The sequence below is a fragment of the Leiobunum rupestre genome, chromosome 1, assembly GCF_980474605.1.
Source record: "Leiobunum rupestre chromosome 1, qqLeiRupe1.1.hap1, whole genome shotgun sequence".
Taxonomy (NCBI): Eukaryota; Metazoa; Arthropoda; class Arachnida; order Opiliones; family Sclerosomatidae; genus Leiobunum; species Leiobunum rupestre.
This window is the reverse complement of record NC_143384.1, coordinates 3,634,106-3,653,674: the sequence shown is the minus strand read 5'-3', so window position 1 is coordinate 3,653,674 and position 19,569 is coordinate 3,634,106.

The window sequence follows — 19,569 nt, the reverse complement described above, 5'->3', positions numbered from 1 at the left end:
CAAGCTAAAATAACTTTTTGGAATTCCATCGGGAGAGTAGGGTAACTTTATGAAATTCAGAAATTTGTTAATCTGGTGTTAAATGCAATAAACACCGCTGAAAAATCGAAGAGACAATAGTCGTAGTCGATAGCTACGCCGCAAAATTTTCGTTTTGAAAACGAAAACATTTGAGAGAGTTGGCCGTTTTCGGTCTATCGAAATCTGGCAGCCTGCCTGCCTACCGGCCTGTATCTCCATACCGAAAATGGCCGACGATTACGCCGCCGAAAATATTTTACCAAAGTGATCGCCGGCGTTTTTACCCATTATTTTGAAATATCGACTAAGACTATGGCGAAGAAGGTATTACACGATTTAATTTCGTAGGATGAAAAATGCGAATTTTTTGAAAAAAAAGATACATTTTATTTATCTACTTACAAACAAAATTTATAAGAACGTTTCGAAAATACTACCTTCGGCTGCTATGCAGGCTTGGGCGCAAACAATCATATTGTCGAAGGTGGCTTGAATCATTTCCGGGGTTACTTCCCGGCAATCGCGTACAATTCTTTGACGCAGCTCTTCAAGGGTCTCAAACGGAGTGGCGTACACCTTGTCCTTGACGAAGCCCCTAAGAAAGATATCCAACGGAGTCAGATCGGGCGACCTTGCTGGCCAGTGTAAGGGACCGTTTCTCCCTATTCATCCTCGATTTTTCAGCGGTGTTTGCTGCATTAAACACCAGATTAACAAATTTCTGACTTTCATAAAGTTACACTACTCTCCCAATGGAATTAAAAAAAAAGTTATTTTAGCTTGCCCAACTTGTCAGTTTTCAAGTCGTATTTTGTCAGTGAAAAAGATGTCTATTGTTTTCGCGCCAACGCTACTTGTCCGTTTTCGGTGACGCTTTACAATTTTCGTATAGCACCTAGCGGTAAAATTTAAATTTTCAAAAAAACGTTAAAATATTTTCCGATTTAGATGCAATTCTGGTAGAACGTGTCCCCCGGCACGTATAATGTACAGTACAAATTTAAAATTTCTAGAAAAAAACACCCTGTATGATATAGGAGACGGTTTGAATTTGACATACGTGTTTTGATTTTGCTTATTATTCCTTCGATTTGAGTCTTTAAATTACGTTTTTCGTGATAGCCGAGATAATTGGTAGTTTTATCTTTCCTGATTTTAGATATTGGCAACTGCCGAGGGGCTAACCACTCTCTGAAAATCTGTACACCGATTACGTAAATATGAAAATGAGTACAGCCTTTGGTAGTGCTTATCTGTACTCACTTACGTAATCATTTTAGTGCAGTCATAACGGGGAATGATCAGCCCCTCGCCAACTGCCCCATAAGATCTACATATTGTAGTTCTTTCACTAGACCAAAGAGTATAATTTCACATTTCAAAGTATTTGTTTTCATATCTTCTTTTCAAAAATCACTGTATACCGTTTTCAAACTCTTTGTCAAGATCTGTGATTATTGAGTTAGCATCAACATTAGACTTGGACATGCCGGTATCGTCAGCAAATTGGGAAGGAGTTGTTTACATGAAGTCGTTTACATACATATCTTCCTATAATTACACGGATCATTTTCATTGCCTTTTTTGAAGAAAGGAACCACTTTTTGAACTCTTCATATGTTTGAAAAGAAATATATGTATAATGTATTTATTGATGTATTTATGAGATGCATCAGTGGAAGGGAAATTTCATTTGCTAATACCTTCAGGATGTAAGTAGGTAACTCAGTTTTGCGTAAGGTTTTTGTTTTTGAAAAGTTGGTGGCATTAAGATAACCCTAGTGATTATATCAGTACCATCAGTATAAGACTATAGTTATGATTAATTAGTGCACCAGTTAATTGAAAGGTTCGACTTCACTGATTTACTACCTATACTGCAAAATTTATATCATGAGCTAATTTGCATATCTGTTTATATTTTAAAATTTGAACATATTAATCATCAAATGGAAACATAAAACCATACGTAACATAATCACCCATAAGTATGCCATAGATGAATTTTCTTTTCTTTAATGAAACTTTGTTCACAAGATATGACGGAACTTACGTCATCACCTTCACTGATCAGTAACTGAAATAGATATTTTTATTAAAAAAATGAAAAAATTAACAAACACAAAGAAATAGAACTTGTTATTGTTACGTCACGAAACAGAGCATTATTGGTTCAATCTTAGCACGTGCGAAAATTATGGCGAATCCATCATGAGCTCGTAGTCTTGAAAAACTATGAGGCAGTGACGTAAATCTAACCATAAAGCAAGAAAGTATTGTAACCCAGCCACCTGTTTAAATGCTTTAAATGTCACTCGATGACTTGGGTCTAAGGTGGTCTTGAGTATTAGCCTAGCTGATAATTAATATTATGTTAAAATGGATTCTGAACACGAGCAGAATTCATCGCGTCATTTTGGCTTTTACAATCTATAGTTCAGATCGCGCCTTTCGATCACCTGATGTCGTTTCTATGGTAATATTTTCAATTTCACCAGGATTATAATATTTTTTTAGTAGTTTTAATCCAAACACCGGTCTACTACGAAAGTTCCCTTTTCGAAAGAGTGAGCACCAAGTAATTTTCGTACATGGAATTATTTAAAAATATTTTCCGTGATAAATGGTTTAATAAAGAAAATATAAAAAGGAATATAAAATAATAATAATAATAATAATAATAATAATAATAATCAGTTAGGTTAATACCCAAGGTACCACCTTAAACCCAAGTCGTCCAGCGACATTTATTGCCTTTAAACAGGTGGCCGGGTGGTGGCAAGCCCTTCATGCCACGCGGGCCAACAGATTCCTACACTTACTATCACCGTCGATCACCGTTAACCTCTACAAGTTTGTGTGGGAAGGAAAAGCCGAAGAACTCAGGGAAAATCTCTTTAACCAGTGGGGAGATAACTTGCAAACTCAACGCAAAAGGATAAACTAAATTAATCCAAATACGTGTGATAATAGGAAACCGTTTCCAAAATTCACTGATAGGAATGAACCAAAGTCACGGTTACACAGATGAAACTCAATAAGTAGGTAGTGTACCTGAACTCGCGACGCACGAGAGTACAACGCGAACAAATATACCATTAATTGGTTTTAACAAACAGGACTATACTTAGTTTTGTCCAACTTTGAAAGCTCATACTGGACAAACTGTGGGAGCTAGGGGAAATTGGCATAATGGCAATGGACAATTTTGATGTTTTGACCAGGCTTAAAGGCACTATATCACCGAAAAAAAATCGGTATTGACCTCACTTGTTTTCTAAAAAGTGATTCCATATTTACGTTCTGCATAGTGGCGACCTCGTATTTTTGCGGGAGTTTTCAAAATTACTTTCAAGGTTAGGCAGGGTGGGGGAGATCGGCCGGTTTTGAAAAGGGGACAGCATGTCTTGAAGATACAGGAACCGAGATATCCAAAGGGGGATGAACTGCTGGAGGGTAGAAACGAAAATTGGGCTATGAAAGTTTTCGACGGTCGCGCGGACCCGAGTGAAGAGGGACCCCTAGAGAGATAATCCTTTTTTTAGTTCCCTGGACCGAACATGACCGAACAAAGAGCAACTTTTCCCTCGTCTAAATTCATTTCGAGGAATATTTAAAACTAGCTTATCACCTAAAGAGTAAGAATGCTTCCGCAAATGCGAGATTGATAAATACATTTCGTTTACTGTATATAAAACATAGGTGAAATCCTCCGTATTGATTTTATTTTATAAAAATTTTAAAAATAAAATTGCGTTTTCAATGAAGTAAATAAGGCTTACTTTGGTAAAATAATAATTAATTTTATTGAAAAATAACACTTTACACAAAGGGGAAGCCCCTGGAAGAAAGGCGTTCAATATAACTTTTATAGACTCTCGCTACATGGTCCCGAAACTGGTCCTGGTAAGTGACTGACAACATAATAAAATAGTACTCCAATCAAGAAATAAAAATTTAATTTAAAAAATAAGGAAATATACCTCAAAAAACAATTATCAATAATCAAATATTTCATTGAAAAACAAATTCAAAAATATTCCCTAGGAAACCTCAATATCCTTAGAAAGCTCATCAGAAATATAAATTGAATTTCATAAAAATACAAATTAAAAATCAAAATGTTATAGAAATACGAATAAAAAATTAAGACAAATCCAAAAACAATATTACAACGTAAATGACTTATTTAATCAATCTACTAAAACTATAAAAACAAAACTACCTGTTTCAAATGAAATAAGCTATAACCGTTCTTCCACGGATAAAAACCAAATACAATATTACACAGCCTCAAGCGCATACTCCACCGAGCTCGCGCCTTTACGAACACATCGAGGTAATCCTATCACCAACACCCGTTTCAGAGGGAAATTATTATTTCGTTTCCCCTTTTTAGGGGCAACGAAATAAAAAAGACACGAAGTAGTGAGGGGTCCCAACTTTTCACTACGGAGGGCCTGTAAAAGGGAATTGCCTGGGATTGGGAAATTCCAAATGTTTCCACTTGAGTTAATTCCAAAGACTATATATACGCTTCGCTTACTAGACAGGCGTGTTCTATGGCTCAACTTGCAAACCGATTTTGGCTCCATCTCGACGCTGGTCAAAATTTTCCCCTAGCTTGAGCTGTGTTACTAGTGGCGCCGCGGGTTCAAATATTAACCCAGCTACAGAGGTGTTAACAGGTTTTTCCTAGGAACACGCCTGTTTAGTAAACGAAGCGTATATATAGTCTTGGGTTAATTCGATGCTTTTCGAAAGGGTCATATCGGTAAGGTGGTATTTTTGAGTAAAACCCATAGCAGTCCTGTGACGGGTTTTCTAGAAATTTTATCAGATCTGTCCAACGTTTCAGTGGCGTAGCCAGGATTTTGTTTCGGGGGGGGGGGGGGGCACGCCATTGAAAAAAAAGGAAAAATAAAAATATTTGTACGTACTGGGGGCATGTGCCCCCCCCCTGACTACGCCACTGCCACGTTTTGATATTGGTTGGCGAGTCTATAACCATGGATATAATGGAAAATATGCCTTTGGATATGGTCAATATATTAGATGGAGAATTAATCCCGTGCAAATGTACGAATTCGTGTAGCAGAGCCGCTACTCGCCATACATACGGGAGGGGGGCACGTCCCCCTCCGAAATCCAATCCTGGCTACGACGCTGGCTTAAGTTGTTTAGTGTTAGCGTAAATTTCAAATGTAAATACCTAATCTTTGCTATCTATACTATATTCCTAAGTCTCTTCTGTCTGTCTGTCTATCTGTCTTGCGTTTGTTTCTCTATAGACGTCCGAGCCGTTCAACCTAGGACCTCCAATTTCCTCACAGCTATTCCTATGGCGCAAACGCAGCGAGCCGCGCAATTTTCATCACTTTCCAATTAAGTTAATTAATTAAATCATGTATTTTTCCCCCTGGAACGGTGCCGTGAATCCTGCAACCTACATACACCTATACAACCAATATTTTTCTGCCTCAGTCAATTTAACGGCTGTGCTGGGAGGGGGGGGGGAAGGGTTTGGTTTATGACTCAGTCTTCACGGGATTTTAGATCTAGCTGGGGCCCGGCCGAAACAGTCTTCACGGGATTTTAGATCTAGCTGGGGCCCGGCCGAAACAGTCTTCACGGGATTTGAGTTTTAGCTGGGGCCCGGCCGAAACAGTCTTCACGGGATTTTAGTTCTAGCTGGGGCCCGGCCGAAACAGTCTTCACGGGATTTTAGTTTTAGCTGGGGCCCGGCCGAAACAGTCTTCACGGGATTTTAGTTCTAGCTGGGGCCCGGCCGAAACAGTCTTCACGGGATTTGAGTTTTAGCTGGGGCCCGGCCGAAACAGTCTTCACGGGATTTTAGTTTTAGCTGGGGCCCGGCCGAAACAGTCTTCACGGGATTTTAGTTCTAGCTGGGGCCCGGCCGAAACAGTCTTCACGGGATTTTAGTTCTAGCTGGGGTCCGGCCGAAGGACGGGCTACCCAGCTAGTAAATAATATCGTTAAAACAAACATCACGCCTGTAAAATATTTTAATCATTGTACTTTACAACTTCATGCCTCAAATTAAAATCTAGATTTATGGTTGGCTAAAACGTCTTTTTTTAAACGGGATTTTTTCTTGTAAACCTATATGTTTACAAATATAACGAGCATCGGTCTCATTCATTAGTTTTGGATCAGAAATATTACCCTGAAATGAAAAAGTACATAGCATCTAACTTTAATATAAAAAGTGTTATAATATTAAGTGTTTAGTAACCATATAATTATTTTTGGCGTCAAACACCATCTCCGTCGATGAATCAATATAAGAATAGCTTTTTGCTTCATACAATTTGCCAATATTGTATGATTTCGATTTTTTGCTCCAAAACATTCTGTATTGAAGTTCTCCAGATTTCGAACGGGCTTGCGGTCTATTTGAATGTTCGTTATAATCAATGACCGCTAGCAATATTCTTGATTCTTGATTGGTAACTATCCCACCTAAGCAAAATCATTGAAATTGTATTATTTTTGAAAAATACATATTTTGACAGAACCACGGGCCAATACTGCTACCATCTGTACGGAAAATCAATACGAAATTTAGGGCCCGGGGCAAAAGTTACTCGACGGCCCTGTAGCTTTCGGTTATGGTCACCTTTCTGACTGCAGTTTTTTTTATAGTTACGCCAAGTTACGTAACACCGATATTACTCTAATATATCTTGGATTAATAATAGAAGCTAAGCGTTAGCTTCTATTATTAATCCAAGATTATATTAATAAATTAGTAAGGGCGAGAAAACCGCATCTTCCTCTTTCCCTACGGGCCACCCGTAGTATTTATAAATCTGATCATATATTAAAACTTAAATATTGTGAACAAATTAAAACTTGAATATCATGAGCAAATTGAAACTTTAATATCGTGAACAAATTAAAACTTTAATATTATGAACAAATTATAACATTAATATTGAAAACATATTAAACTTTAATATTGTGAACAAATTTAAACTTTAATATAGTTATAGTAGGGACTGAATTGAAATTTAAGAAATCAACGAACTGATTTGCCTCGTAAATAAAAGTTTTGGACTTACCATTTATCAAAGAAATATTTTATAAACTGCATATTTGTTAGAGATAATTAGTTTCTGTCCGTTGACCAACGCTAAAACCCTTCGAGTCCTAAATTAACTTCATATTGCTTATTTTTTTCGCTTTTCTCCATTTTTAGGCGAACAGTATTTATAAGCTCCTTACACTGTTCTACTCAATTAAGCAAACTTTCATGGTATGCCCCTACCCTTTCAAATTTCGCCACGACCCCCCCCCCCCCTCCGTATCTCGCCCTTTAATTCTCGACCTAACAAATAGTATTGAAATATACTGCCTACAACTATCGGGACAAGGAGAGACTGGCCGCCCGCCGGGGTTCGAAATAGAAAAGCCCATTTGAGGGTTGCATATTGAACATCCTTTTTTCGATGTTCTACCCGGAAAACCAAAATGGACTCTTCTATCTTCGCCACATAGCAAACATTACCCGTCAAATACGAACAAAACTTTAGGAGGTCCGTTTCTACCCTGGCGCCATCTATTTCAAAAAATTCAACTACAAGAAAGTTTTTTTTTAAATAGGTCGTGATATAGTGCCTTTAACGACATAGTTAAATTTAAAATATATCCGTTGACAGCCATTTCCAATAGAAGTGCGATCTCCTTTAATCTTTCATTTCCCTGGTAGTAGCTTTATTTTTCTACTATATTTGAGAGTGGCATTTTGATCCTTTGACCAGGCTTAACGACATATTCAAATTTGAAATATATCCGTTGACAGCCATTTCAAATAGAAGTGCGATCTCCTTTAATCTTTCATTTCCCTGGTAGTAGCTTTATTTTTCTAATATATTTGAGAGTGGAATTTTTAAGGGATTATATTAAATTCTAAAGCCTAAGCCTAGTCTTGTTTTAAAATAACTCTTCTAATCAGTATGTCTATAAAATAACAAAAATGTGCCTTCTTTTCAATTTAGGTTCTACATTTGCGTACAGGAGTATGATGACCATTCTGGCGCATATTTTTTCTAAATACACCGTGAAATCCGTGGATAGAGAAGACTCTGTGTTGCCAAAGACAGAAATAGTGCAAAAAGCGGATAAACCAATTCTAGTACAGCTGGAGTCACGAAAGAAATCGATTTCTTAAACCCTACTAATTATTTATTTGTGGACGGACTTCCTGTACATAAACTAATTTAAAATAAATTTAACCACTATTGCACAGTTTTTACACAGTTAAATTTATTTTATATCATACTAATTATTATTTATAAACTTTGGACGTTTTATTACAATTTAATGACCAAATAAATATATAATTTAAAATAACAAGAAAATAAGATTTTGTCACTAAATTATATACTAAGAAATATATATAAACTTAATTTGTATATATCCAAAAATCGACGAAAGATGTACCACGCCCTTGATAGTTTTTCATGCCCCTTTAATGGACGTATCGTTCTTATTTGTCGCCTCAGTGGTCGCTGAGAAATCAAAGGCCTAAAGTTAAGCGTTCCTGAGGGGCAAAATGGACATTGTGATAGAATTATCAGCATAGATGCCAGCAGAATGCTATTAATTTCACAACCAACTCTGACTGTTTTTTTATTGTCATGCTTCCTGTTAAATTTAATGGACACTCTGCTGTTTAAAAATACAGCAAGATAAAGTTATATTTACAGAGTGTTGCGGTTTATTTAACCTTCGTCCCAGATGTATTTAATATGGTAAATGCATGCAGTTTTTTTAGAGTAAAATCCAATGTTTGTAAAATTCCAGTGTTGGCCGTAGTTTTAGTTATCAAACGTTTTTAGTACAGAACCTATTCACAACCTTGAAATTTTTGAACAGAACCTTTGACAATATATTTTCATAACCCAATAGAAAATTTAATTCGTAAATATAAAAACTGATTATATCTCTAGTTGACCATGTTTAGCTCGAGCCTTTGTAGTTTAGAGTTATAGGGAAAACCATAGGAAAGTAAACTATTAACTTGGTTTCAAATTATTAAGCACTCGATGAACAAGGGTTGTAATTAATATAGCATTTTGCGCGGGGTGCTACTTATACAAAAGAGTATATAAAAATATTTTCATCGGATATTATTATATTTAAAACTGAAATAAAACTTGTGCGATTTAAAAAATGTTTTGACAACTAAATAATAATTAGTTGCTTTATTATTCTAGCGCTTGCCGTTTATAACAGAAAAAAACAGCAACGTGTGGTAAATTTTACGCATTTTTGAAGTAAAACGTCAACCACGGTTTCATATTGTTAATTTTAATATAACTGTCATTTTAAAAACTGTACGAATTTGAATTTTTACAGTCGCTACTGTTTTCTTCAAAATACAGCAGAAAGCTATAAATTTTACGACACACTGCTCTTAACCCACTTCAACTGCACCTTGCTGTAAATTATAAACCGTATTTGCTGTTTTTTCAACAGTAAGTTTTGAGTGTGTACGCGTGTTTCTCTACGCTGTCCACTTTCTTTTCTTTATTTTTTCAACATCATTAAACTTAACTTTTATTAAGTATAATATTTATATTTCACAACAAAAGGTTTACTAAAATAATGACACCAACCTCGACACATACTATTAGAAACTATCTGCGCGTGTATTAGTTTTTCAAAATAATATAAGTTTTGGCAAAAAGAGCTGCGAAACGTTTGTGGTCGTTCCACGCCCTTTGAACTCCTTTTTGTCTCACCTCTCAGACCCCCCCCCATATATTTGTCTAAATTTTACCACTACACTCCTCAAATGTCCGATTTCTACTTGTCCAAACCTCCGTTAAAACGGTTTAACTTTCAGATTGCTTATCTTTCGGGTCGCTGCCGAAAGCGACATTCTGCCATCTTCCTTTAATTTTTCTTATCGTAGCACCATTATTATGCACTCTAGTGACTAGTGAAATACCTTAAAATAAAGATAATTAGATAACGAATACATTGTGTTCGTTAATAAAAATCTAGGTGGCTCTGTTTAGTACTGGGGAAACCAAACGTAGATGTATTACGGAGTAAAAACGTGGTTTTTTGAATTTAACAGACAAACTAATCTATTAACGATTAATATATACAAACGAAGTGAAGAATAGCTTAAGATCTCGAATTTAAGGTACTGCACGTTGAGCTGCAATATTAGGCGACTGAGATACGACCGTTTGAAGATTTGTTTCCGACGCCATCTTTAATGGTGTGCCATTTTGAACAGCTTGGCGCTAGAGGGCGCCGACAAACGGTTCCTGACTCCTGAAACACTACTGTTCACAGAAATAATATTTTCATTTTTTCAGAAGATTTTGTGTCGAATGGTCGATTTTAGGCACCTGGCTCACGGACTAAATCTGTCGACTGGCATATCTGCATCAGACAAAACTTAAGCTTTTCTCCTAAACGTTGTTTCGATCGGAAGTAAAGCTAGAGATAAGTTCGTAGATGTATGAAAGGAAAATCCAAAAATGTTTGAAGAGATGATTAAACGCTACGAAAACAGTACCTTTGATTCCGAAATTAATTACAGTAGTCATCAGTAAAGGACGTCAGCCTTTCAAAGAAATACGTTTCGAGAGATATTTGTGGGGTAGAATTTTAATACTGGATTCCAAAAAAGCCCTGGAGAACGAACTTACGCCTACCCGTTGACGCCAGCTCCTCTCTCACTTTGTCATATTGTTGGGTCGATGAACAAAATCAATAAATCGAGTTTTTTTAAACTCCTAGAAAAACGTTTGAAAAGTGAGGAACCCCAGAATGTTTACTGCTCTGTTTTGGAATGTAGTTAACAGAATTTCCATTTGCCAATGAAGTATTCTATTTAAAGAATGTTAACCTTGGTATAAATGTTAAGAAATATATCGAATAAGGAGATGTATTTACTTTGTAATTCGATTTTTCGTTTAATAGCTTGTATTAAAATTAAGTTAAATTATAGGGTTCAAATCCAACACTAATTTAAAAAATTGTTGAAACGTTAATTTTTACTTTTCGTTACCTGAATTGAAGAGAATTTCGATAAATATTTGATGAAGTAAATCGTCAAAGGGTTTTTGTATATTGTTTGGCTTGAATGAGGAGTTTAGTGCAAAAATCACTTCACTTCAAAATCGAAATTATATTTTGAGATCGCAATGGAATATTTTACAGGTCACCGAAATCTGTTCCGATTTAAGATCACAAGTAGACGATAATATCGCTAAACGCACATGTGGAACTAGTGTTCTCAAGACGTTCCAGTGTGTTCGAAACGTGAACAGCGAATGATGAGAATATTGTTGTGACTGATCAATCACATGTGATCTGACATTTTTCGCAAGTACACTTTGAGATCACATTTTTCTCAATTTTAGATCACTTAAGCACTTAAAAAAGGAAGCGGTTTACTACATTGGAGAAAGATCATGCGTTAAATGGGGTTGGAATTTCAAAGCAACTAAGAAGATTATACTATCATGCTACTTTCAGCACGTTTTTCTAAAAGTGATATAATTAACCATAAGTATTTCAACAGTAACCCTATAAAAGCATTAAGTTTTACATCTACCTTTTACGGTATTGTACTAAATTATAAATTTAATGGCAAAGATCAATTAAGGTAAATGGTTACTTATATCTTCTAGTTAAAATGTGTTGCTCGTGTTGCCCTTCAATTACTAAACAATTTAATGAATAAACCACACATAACTCCTAACTTGTTTTTGGATTCATTTTCGATCTAAACCACTTTTGTAACAAGTTTGTAAAAACTGTGCTCCAATACAAACTTTCCCATAAGACCAGGGCTTGTACAAACTCTTTTGGATATTCAATTATGAAAGCGTAGTAATACGCTACTAACGTAAGGAGAACATTGGTTATCTCTATTTATTTTTCTGTTATAGTTACGTTGTTTCCCAGTCCAACAATGACAGCTTGTTAGGGAATGTTAAACAATTACCAGCACATGCCCTTGTATCAGAGAATTTAGTTCCTGTAAACAATTTTCAGCACAAATAAAACATTTAAATAGTTAGTTTTTATATGATAAAAAGCGAATATTTTTATATAGATTTATTAAAAATATGTCTTGAGTGCGGAAATTTGTTAAATCCTTTTATATAAAAAAGTATTTTTCCTCTTGGAAGATAAAATATTTTACAAAGAGTAAAATTATTTTTTTTGGGATAAATTATTTAATATTATTTTATTATTTAAGACTGTCTGAAAATGTGTTAAATTAGCGAAACTTTTGGCAATTTTAGAGAAACAAAAGTCTTTCACCTCGAACATATGCAGCAAAATCAGCCAAATCCGGCTCACAAGCAGATTCATTCGTTTTATTTGTTTTGAATGGTAAATATATCAGACACAAAATAACTTGAACATAGCATCATTAAGCAAATTTATAAGTTAATGTTGCCTGAGCACTTTAAATGCTGAGTAAGTAGGAAATGTTTCATGATTTTAAGAGGAAAGTTATTGGTTCTTGCTGGTAATATTATATTGAGATCTTCGTGTAAAATCAATTCCCTTAAAGTTAACAATAAGAGTCTTTCACAATTTGCGAGGTATTTTGAAACAGCTTTATCCATAGATACCGCATATTCTATTCATAAAATGCCCAAATAAATCCTTTTTTGCGGATGATACGTTTCTTCGATTCAAGCATGCTTAGAATCCAAGAAAATTTGCATTTAGAATTTGAAACTGAAAACTAAATGCTACTGTGTCAGTAAGTAGCACCTGTTCAAGCCTGAAAACTTGAGAGCTCTAGAACTTAATATAATAATATAATAAAATATAAAATAATATAATAATATATAAATTAGTCAAATTAAAATATCCTTATTATTGTTTAAAAAGTTCAATTATTTAACTTGAAAAATGTCCGAATTAACAACAGAACTGTATTTGTTTTAAACATTTCTTTGGTTATATTAAACCTAGAGTGAAATTTGTTGGGGACAGGAATGCCAAATATCAGGGACGTCATTTGGGTAGGGCAAGGGGGGTCATTGCCCCCCCTGGATTTCTATGATCTTAAAATGTTCATGCATATCTTGGGAAATTTTTTGTTCTCGCTATTATCCTGAAAATCAATAGCAAATATGCAATAACTATTTCGATTAAAAATTCCAAAAATATGAAATTTGACGGGTTTTTGTCCTTTTAAAAAACTGGTTTTCAGGAGCTCTATAGTTCTGCCCCCTCCTGTAAAATCCTGAAATGACGTTCCTGCCAAATATGTGTTTCCCAACCACGGATAATATCAAGAATAGTTATTAAAACGTCCAACAGCTTAGTCGAATATTTCCTTATGAAATTACAGGATTAGTTAACAGATTAAATTCTTTTCAAATACTGAATCATTTGACGTAAATATTTCCACAGTTTAGTAATAGATTAACTTACAAGTTCTAGCATTAATAAAAACCCGTCAAGGCTATAATTAAGAGGCGTTACAGCTTATTGAGTAGCGCAACACCACGCGAAATTCAAAAATAATGTAAAACACCACGATATGTCTACAGTCTTTTGTTCGTCTAGCTTGTTTCTCACTCATAAATGGTGCTTGTATACTGGTTCAACATGACTTGGCCTGCTATAAACTCGTAGATGACCACTGTTAAAGGAAGCAGTATTCCGTACAGATGGAAAATAAACACTCCTGACATATATGACAACGTAAATGAATTCGCTTTCTGATTAACAATATCTTCATTTACAAGGATTTTACGTCCATTGAAATTGTTGAGAAGTTCATTACGTGCGTTCAACCTAAATCCCACGTATTGATTTGAATTTTATATAAAGTTGTCTCGCTCGTTTAGCATAATATCGCGTTTCTAGTTCCAGTACTATGTTAATCGACTTACACGTATTGTCTAAATTGTCAATTTTCGACAGCATTTTTAGCCTTTATCAAATATTTTTAAGTCTCTGCTTTATCAGCCACTTTCACAATCTTGGTCCGGCGATGCTCAGGCTTCAAAGGTAACTAATATCGGGCCATTTGTTCCCGAGTTGCCCTTGGTGAGAGCCACGTTCACAATAATTACAATAACTTTGAACAATTTCTTTAAATGGAAGGTAAACTAGTGGAAAACGTTATAGTGTTTATACTTATCTAACTAACTATTCAAATTTTTGTATATTACAACGCGTGGGCACCAATAGATGGCAGTTGAATCTCGTTTCGCTTCTAATTGCGTAAAGTGGTTTTCTTGATGAACGTGAGACTTGCTTTAAGAAAGTTTTTTTTTATAATTGGGTTTCTGAACTTTTTTTTCTAGATTCTTGGTTTTGCTGAGAAAAACATTATTGTCCGTGTTACCCAAGAGGCAATAGTTATTGCAAAGGTAGCTTAAAACTCAATTGAATTCCTTTTTTATTATCATATATAAATATAGCAATTTTTTTAAATCATTTTGTTATAATAAACGTTTATGTAAATATATGTATTGCTTATTGTAAATTCGTTAATCTAATGAGAGCGGCACAAATATGCCTAGTAGGTCAAGCCTCAGGATTATAAGATGGTATTAAGGTATTGACTTATTTAAAAAAAATGATGTTATCAATTCACTAATCGTTTGTGTCTTTGATCATTTGGTTTCATCTAATCTGGATCACACGGTTACTAAACTCAGCAATACAAAATTTGTTAAGCACTCAAAAACAATTTTTACCTGTAATCGATGGTTTCTGGATAGCTCCGACGAAATCTTCTACTAAAAAGAAAATGCAGTGTTAGTGACTCGAACGACGTTTTTCCAATGAAAGCTCTCTTTTCTTCTCGCCAATGCGGTTTTGTCCTATGTAGTAGCCCCATAACGTTGGATTTTTCCGTGATTATAGCTCGGAGGCCTTTTCCAAATTCCTTTTGCAAAGTAGGGTCGAAGTAGTCGTCTTTAGTGAATAAATCGTTTCTTTCTATCCATTTTGCAAAACTTTCTTTCCACTTTGACAAAGGGTGCTGTAAGTAAAAATCTCAGCTCAAAAACTAAAATAGAATTATACGATAAGTTAATAAATGAGAAAAAAATGTATTATATTTTAAACAAGGTTTCAAAGTTAGAATCCACCAAAAGTGATTGTTTATTATTTCTAATATGAAATCGGCGTGAGCGGAAAAACTAAGACAAACTTGGAAGAATTTTGCAGACATAACGTGATAAAAATCCACTGTCGAATCAGAGAAAAGCTAAGCAACTTAATAATAATAATAATAATCAGATAGGTTAATGCCCAAGTTACCACCTTAGGCCCAAGTCATCTAGCGACTTATAATGTCTTTAAACAGGTGGCCGGGTTACAATGCGTAGCAGGGTGGTGGCAAGCCCTTCATGCCACGCGAGCCAACAGCTCCCTACACTACCTATTACCGTTAACCTCTACAAGTTTTTATGGTTAAACACCTATCAAGGCTTCTGAAGACAATGGGGCTTATCAGCATAAACTCAATTCATGTTTAGGTCGTTCAAGTACATTTTTCAAATAACGGTTGTTGCACCATCGCCATCAGTCAAAAGGTGGACAACACTGCGCGTAGGTTCCCGGGCAAAGAGTTTTAGGTGAAGTGGAAATAACTAGGGGTCAAGCATCAACGAAATTCAGTTAAATAAGATTTAAACAACAACAAAGTTTCTGAAGTACATTTCTTGCAAATTAGCCCCAGGGTTTTGTGATCCACCTCATTAAGAGAAAGAATGCGAACATAAAGGCAATTAGAAAGACTCTAGCAAAATGGAAGAGACAAGTTGTGTGGCAGTGATGTGGGCGGAAATCCAGATTGTATCCCAAGTACGATAAATAATTGGAGATTTGATCGTTTTTAAGCTTTGGGTCATTCCACGCAGGTTCGAACACAGAGGGAACCATGGTTCGTCCGATTTTAATGATATTTTACACACGGTAAATTGTGGCTAATAGAGGGCCAATTGTGAAATTTTAGCCTAATATAATGAATGGTTCCGAAATTATAGGCTTTTGAAAATACCCCACGTTTTTAAGGTTTCGTTTGCGCAAAAGTCATACCCCTAAGCGTTATGGTGAATAACATTTTTGCGATTAAGGCTAATATCACGCGAATCTCGTCTCTAGGACAATTCATAGCGTTGATTTCTAAAATGCTAACAAAAATATTGTATCTGTAACGGTTGTTTAAAAAATCGAACGTTTTTCAAAATATTTAGTGCATGGGGGACAGAGATGGGCAAAAAATCATTTGGCGAATAACGAATAAATTACTAAATAACAAAATATCTGATCATATTTATTCGTCGATTGACAGGGCTAAATATTTTAGGTATAGTTATTTGGCAATTAAACAAATATTTTGCCGTGGTCTTATTTGATAAATAATTTAAAACATAATATTTTCGATTATTATCTGGAAAATAATATTTTACGAATATTTCATGAACATTCATTTGTTAAATTGTTTTTTTTAAAAATATTTTCAGTCATTTATTTCGCGAAATAAAAAATGGAAATATTTTCTTTAATTTAAATAACGAATAAGGATTTTAGTTAATCGAGTAAACGCAAGGTTAAAAAAAATGCTTATCGCACTATAAGGAGTAAACTGTTGCGGGATATTTGACTTCCTGATAATGGCAACTTTTAACGCTAATGCCACCGACAAAGCACCTCCAGTTAGAAGCTTTGGAGGCAGTGGCGTAATGAAAAATTTCGAGCCCCCCGCAGGATATCAAAAGGCCCCTTTATAAAAAAAATGTATTTGTTATAAAGTATTAGTAGTGTCGTAGTAAATGAAATGCAAAATATAATATATCTATTTAAATTAAAAACCGCGAATTTCATTTATTAAAATTTGAAAATTAAAATATTATATTCAAAAGCTACCTTTAGATATTTTTTTACGACTTCTACCGTAGGATATTGAGTGAGATTGAATTTCAGTATTAGTTAAAGCCTGTCTTTTGTTCGTCCCGTAACCCATTTTTCTCCATTTTTACAAGTTTTTCTTGTAAAAATACTTAAAACGAAAGGGCCCCCTAGTTTGTGAAAATGAAACCCGCCCCCCCCCGCGTTCGCGGGGTCTGCAGGTCCTTAGTTACGCCACTGTTTTAACGATGCTACGGAAATTATGGGGTCGGTGATATTAGATTAATGTTTTTATTAATTTACTGCCCTTCCGTACTTTTTGCCTTGGGTAAATGATACCCCTAGCTACCCTGGCACCCGGGGCGGTCAGTCCTCCCCCTTATTCCGCCACTGCTACAATCCTTTTCTCGTGATCTACGAATTTCAATCTTGGAATGTCATATTATCGCGTGAAAACCAAATTCACGTATCTTCGTAAGGTTTGTGTATATAGTAAAGGCAAATGATGCTTTCAAGTAAAAATTAGTAGCATTAATTAAATAATTAATTAATAGCTACAGTGGCGTAGCTATAGGGCCGGCGCTAGAACAGGCGAGCGAGGCGAGCGTCTAGGGCCTCGCACTTAGCGACACGTTTTGTGGTCCCCACACCTAAGGGAACTTTTAGGGGTCCCCTTACTTAGCGGCACTTATTGAGGTCCGGCACTTTTTGGGGTTCCCGTACTTTGCGGCACTTATTCGGGCCTCTCATTTATTCCTTCGCAAAACATGTGTGTTGTGAGAAGGGGCCTCGCTCACATGTCGCTGCCTCCCCTCCGACCGGTCTGCTGTACCTTCGCTGTGCCATTAAATAGTGACCACCATTGCTGGGTAATATTGATACCCTTTGTTAAAATAAAAATGGTGTCGACAATTGTATTTCGTCTCTGACACTAGAATTAACTTTAAGTCTTTGGAATTTGTATTGCATTTTCTTACAAATTGGCCATATATTCAGTTATTTTCCTTGAGTCTAGCCCTGTCAAATAAAAATAATTCGTTATCTACAAAATAAAAAATAAACGGAAGCTATTTTTGACGATCTATTTGTAAACTACGCCAACCCGAAATATCTGATGACAAAATATTTCAGTCTTCTTTATTTGCAAAATACATTTATTTCAAATGATTTAATAAAACAGATATTTTGACCTTTTTATTTATAAACTTATTTTATTAAAAAATATTTTCCTACATTTATTTAAAATATTTTTCTCTAAATAAATTAATTGTAACGTTATTTATAAATAACAACTGACAAGAAAAAATTTATTCGTTATTCGCCAAATGATTTTTTGCTTATCTCTGATGGGGGATCAACTTTGAAGCCAAGTACTGAAAAAGGGCGTACTCCGATTTTAATGTTTCCTCTATATATTGATAGCCATAAGCCTAAGCTTTTATATGATGCGCAATATGTTTGTGATATCGGGGCGTTAAGATCCCAAAACCAAACAAACATTATTTTCATGAAAAACACGTTTTAAGAAAACAAAACACCATATTTTTATTCAGCTCTGATAAATTTTATTTAGATTGAAATATAATCTGTGCATTCGCTATGCAAATTTTAGGAATTTTCAACTTGGTTGACTTCCGTTGAGATGAAGACAAATTAAAAACCATTTATATCCAACTTAACGAAGATAGATGGTGACCTTTTTTATCCCGTATTATATCGGTCGTTCTCTTCACTAAAATATTACTACTTATTTCTTGACCTTTTTTATCTTTATTTCGTCTGCTCTAGATTCTGCTAGTTATGTTATTTGTTCATACGGATTCGAGTTTTATCACGTGTTTTTTAGTACATCTATTTTCTAAATTGTTAATAGTATGGAAGTAGAAAACCCATTAGAAATGTGTTTCGTTGGAAAATTTATTCAACAAGAATGCCACAAACTAAGCCATTGTAAAACCCAAGGAATAACAGATCTGAGCACCTTTGACGATGACCTCCGTCATTAATTGTGGCTCGATCTGGTGTTACGGTCGCGACGATGAGCGTCAACTTTAAAATCCCCGTTAGGCCTATTACAATTTTTTGACGGTCACGCCCACCGTCGCGACGGTTTTGTCTTAGTGAAAACCAGCTTTTAGTCGGTCGGTCCGTCTATATCGTAACGTCGTCTGCTCCGCCGTCTTCCCTCCCATTCACCTAAACTTAAGCCTCGGTCACACTTACACCTCATAATTGCTTCAAAAAGCGCTTTGGTTAATGGTTTTCAACCCGTTCGATCTTGCCTGAAACCGTTTCAAATCGATTCTAAGCGATTTCTGGGTGTACGTACGTGTGAACGCCGTTTTAAAGGGAATATAACCTGCAAAGGAATCTTTATGGAAGATCCCTTTAATTTTTCAAAGGTTATATTCCCTTTAAGGTAAGGAAACTTTTACCTACTGACATTTCACATCGACCTATTAGCTAGAACCGAGCTAGAACTCACTTGTGATATTTCTTTTGTGCATATCAAATGGGTCGCAGCATTTTCGTTGGTAATGAGCATATTTGGTAATTAGAGTTGCAAAGTGATGGTTACATAAATTATGCACAGCTCCTTCATCGGTAACACCAGATAGAGCCACAATTAATGACTAAGTTTCATCGTCAATGGTGCTT